General features: G+C 43.4%; 1 pseudogene; it reads right to left on the reverse strand.

The window, feature by feature from the left end:
• Nucleotides 1-957: 957 nt before the first annotated feature.
• On the reverse strand, nt 958-3,349 carry LOC100452807 (protein RCC2-like; annotated as a pseudogene).
• Nucleotides 3,350-4,394: the final 1,045 nt, after the last annotated feature.

The raw sequence follows: 4,394 nt of genomic DNA on the forward strand, positions 1-4,394 counted from the left end.
GGAAAGAGATATGTTCAGGGAAGCCAATTAGGCCTTCACATGGAAGCTTGAGTCAGAGATGGTGGTTTTGTGGTGATTTGGACAAATTAGGTTAGTTTAGCAAAGCTCTGAAGTTGCAGAAGCTTCTCCCATGACTCCTGATTGAACACAGGACAATAGAGATGAGTACATAGTCAGATTAAGTCTTAGAGAGATGCAGGCTGCTTTCCTGCCACAAGGCCTTGGGACTGGCCCAGACAGATACTGCTAAGTCCCCTGCAAGGGAAGAAGTCACCATAAGGAGGGACTGGGTGGAAAATGGAGAAAAAAGCAACAACCAAGTCGTTTTTGGCATTTTAACATGAAGACAATGACAAGTGGTAACAAAAAAGCAATAAATAACTTGAAAAGACCAATATTTAACTTGCCCATCCACCCAAGTCTCACACTTAAGTTCTATTCTCATCTCCCCCCAAAGCACCACTGAATTAATTACCTTAAAGCACCCAAAGCAGTCCAAATTCTCTGGAAACAAGGACCCTCCCGCCAGAGGTGTTGCCTCTCTTGAGCTCAAGTGAGTGGAGGGTTCCGGGAAGGGCACCTTGTAACTAATGCTGCACAGCATGCACTGTGCCAAGCTCCAGCACAGGGCACTTGACTGGGACACAGGTAGTGGTCACAGCATCAGTGCTGACAAGCGAGGAAAGGGACTCTTCAGTAATCCCAACTATTTGGTACCGGAGCCAAGCAAAGGAGACTAAAGAGAGCTGAGTGAAGAGCACTACTCCCAGTCTCAGAAACAGGACGGCCAGTACTAGTCAGTGTCTGGGTTGCGGGAGAGAGAGACTGAAACCTAAAGGCAATAAAGACTGATACATAAAGCACTGATCCTTCTTGTAAGGACCAGAGAATGCACTTGACAGCTGGCAAATCTCTTAACTGGCAACTGCTGTGACAAGGCTCTGGCTGGACAGGGAACTACAAAGAGTTTGGTTTCTGGTCCCTGCAGGCCAGTTGCCCAAATGTTGGCAACAGGGCCCCAGCTGGTGATGCTCTTATGCAATGATGCTGCTCTTCTCACAAGCCAGGCTCCAGATTCTCCAGCCACAGAGGTTCTGCCCTGCTTTGGGGTACATGGTAGACTCACAGGAGGCGTTGGTGGCCCCTCAGATAAACAGACCACCCACTTCACTGACAGCAAAGGAGCAGGTGTAACCATCATAACCAGCATAGATCTGGGGGCACCCCACGCCCAGGGAAGTCAAACAGCTTCTCCTGGCGAGGGGGAACAGTCTCAACTTTCTGCTCCACATGGCGCAGTCAGCCATAGCCAATGAAGCCCTGAGAAGACTTGCTTCTGGGAGTCCAGAACCAGTGTGTAGTTAGTGCCACAGGCTGTGTCTCATTCAACCGTTTGGTACAGGCAGCATCTGTCCATCTTTTGTTTTCTGGATGAAGACAGCCAATCACAAGTTTGCAGTAATACTCTAATGGCTGCATCAGGGTGATGAACTTCCCGTCCAATTGTGTCCCAGCTGTCCATATTCAGGGCACCCAAAGGAAAAGAGGTTTCCTTTGCAGTCCATTTTCACACTGAATTCAGCTCCACAGGCCATTTTGGTAATGGGCTGGCCTTTATGCCTCGTCTGTGCCAAGCTGTGGACAGCATCTGTCTGGTTACCAAGGCCCAGCTATGCCATCTTGTTCTCCCCAAATGTGAACAAGGAGCTGGTTTCTGTCAAGGTCGGTGTGTGGTTCTGCCCACATGCTGCTGGCAGGATCACTTCATGGCTAAGACCTTTGATGAGTCTGGGAGCTTCCACTCTCTTGGTGTTGTCATGTCCCAGATGCCCCTTCTCTTGTCCACAGCAGCTCCACAGCTTCTCTTCCATGGTGATGAGGAGGCTGTGAGCAGCACACTAACCAGAAACCACTGTCCACACCTGGGCATTACCAGGTACCCACATGTCTGAGGCCCCTCACAAATTCTGACCGAGATTGCCGTAAGCAGCTTTTGGTGTGTAGGCACTTGCATTCAACCAATCAAGTCCCAGTTGGCTGCCCTCCAAATCAAAAGTTGACCGTTGTACTTCGACCCTTCAAGTTTGATGTGTTCCTTGGTGTACTTAGGCTGAGTGATGACCACAGCCACGCTGCCCCCCCTTGCCCGCCACTGCTGGTCTTGCTGCATGCCTGATCCTGTCCCCACTGGGGCCCAGTGGAGCTCCAGACCGTCCTCAAGGTTGTTGCTGCTGTCCTTGCCGCTGCTGCTATTGCAGTGCTTCCGCCGCTTGCGCCTCTTGCTGGAGGTGCCTGCTTCATTTCCCGGGCCCAGCGTAGGCAGAGCTGTTGCCCTAGGGAGGCTCCTGACAGGCCGCAGCCCCCGCCTTCTTCCTGGATATGGTCATGGCTGGAGGGAGAAATCTAAACTATTTTGTATTAATTTTCTCAAAAGAATACATGTAATTTAAAATGTCAAATAACACTGAAGGCTAACAATGAAAATAAGAGTAAAAACAAACAGCAATGATCTGATCATGCTCTATCATGTTCCATCCCAAAGGCACATAGTCATCACTTAGGAAACTTCTCACAATATTTACCTACATATACTTATGCTATGAAGAAACTATATCTTTTATGTTCAATGCTTGCAAATTACATGAAAGGAATTATATACATGCTGCTTTATGTTTTGATGTCATCTTTCTTTTATTTTTGTATTTTCTGTATCTCCATTTCTTTTTTTCCCTTAAATTTTTTTTTACCTCCCCTAACATCTTCCACCTACTCCAATAAAAACCCCTGTCCTTCCCTCCTTAACTTCTCCCCATCCCATGACCAAGCTCTAACCCATGCTAAAGAACGAAGGTTTGTTCCTTCCTTTTCTTCTTTTGAGTTATGTAACTCTCTACATGTTTGTATGCATTTATATGGTATATATATATGTGGAATGTTTTGGTCGTGTTTTGATTTTTTTAAAACATTAAGATAATATTTCACACTTTAACCTGTATCTTTCTATTTTCACTCAATAACACCTGATGGAATTACTTCAAATCATTTGGAATAATCTTTCATTTAAATGGCTTAATAATGTTGCATTTTTGAGATATGTCATTGTTTATTTAACCATTCTCTCATTGAAGGACATTCACTTTGCAATTTTTGTCAGTATGAAAATTTCTGCTCTCTATGTCTTTACATATATATCCAGATGTACTGCTGGTTTTATAGCTAAATAGTCGTTTACATTTATATAATATATATAGAGTTTGAACAAGATTGTCATTAACCTTTTGGTGAAAAAGTCTACTGCTATCTTGTTTAGGTGTTTACTACACATATTTTCAGCATAATCAACTGTCATTTTGGCATTGTCAATGTACTCATATGTGTTTTCTCTTAATTTGTTGATGAAATAAATCTATTGATAAATTGCCTACCATTTAAAGATATTTGAATTACTATTATAAACAGCTCATCTCAGTCACAATTCTTCCTTGCAAGTAGCAGATCCACTTCTGAAAAGTTTAAGCAGAAAGAAAATAAATTTATTGTAGTGTATTAGCAATTCAGTAAGTCTCCAGTAGAGTTCAGAGCCTTTCAGATTGAAAAATGCACAAATTTCATCAACATTCTGCTTGCAGGTGTGGGTCCAATGAAGCTGGGCACAGATATGGAAGAAAATAAACAATATTCTGATGACGCTGAACAAAGGGACTTTCTTTCAGGAGTTTAGCCACTTTAGGTTTTACAACTTGTAGTCTCTTTCTCCTCCCACAACAAAGTGAAATTTGTATGCTTACGCCTTCTCTTATGAATCAAAGATTCCTATAGGTGGAGGCCAGGGAGGCTGGTAGGTAAGCTCTGCTTTCTAAATGGAAATTTGAGCTATTGACTCTGTGAAGTTACCAGAATAGAAGACAAGTGTGCCACAGGTGTTGGCTGCTACTGCTATGACAATTGTCTGTGAGAGTTTTAGAATGATATTATTATTTAGAATTCAGTAAACTGAATTACTATATTCAGTTTACTGATATTTTACTTGATATTTTTCGACTAACTGATGAGATTAGTAGTTTTATTTTTATACCATTATAATCTAGTTTTGGAATTGGAGTCATACTAGTTTGGAATTAAAGTAATATGGGCTTGTTAAAGTGGTATTGTTCTCACACATGTAATCCCAGCACTTTGGGAGGCTGAGGTGGGCGGATCAACTGAGATCAGGAGTTTGAGATCAGCCTGGCCAACATAGTGAAACCCCATCTCTACTAAAAATACAAAAATTAGCTGGGCATGGTGGTGGGCACCTGTAATCCCAGCTACTTGGGAAGCTGAGGCAGGAGAATCACTTGAACCTAGGACACAGAGGTTGCAGTGAGCCAAGATTGTGCCATTGCACTCCAGCC

Source organism: Pongo abelii, chromosome 2 (assembly GCF_028885655.2).
Source record: "Pongo abelii isolate AG06213 chromosome 2, NHGRI_mPonAbe1-v2.0_pri, whole genome shotgun sequence".
Lineage (NCBI taxonomy): Eukaryota > Metazoa > Chordata > Mammalia > Primates > Hominidae > Pongo > Pongo abelii.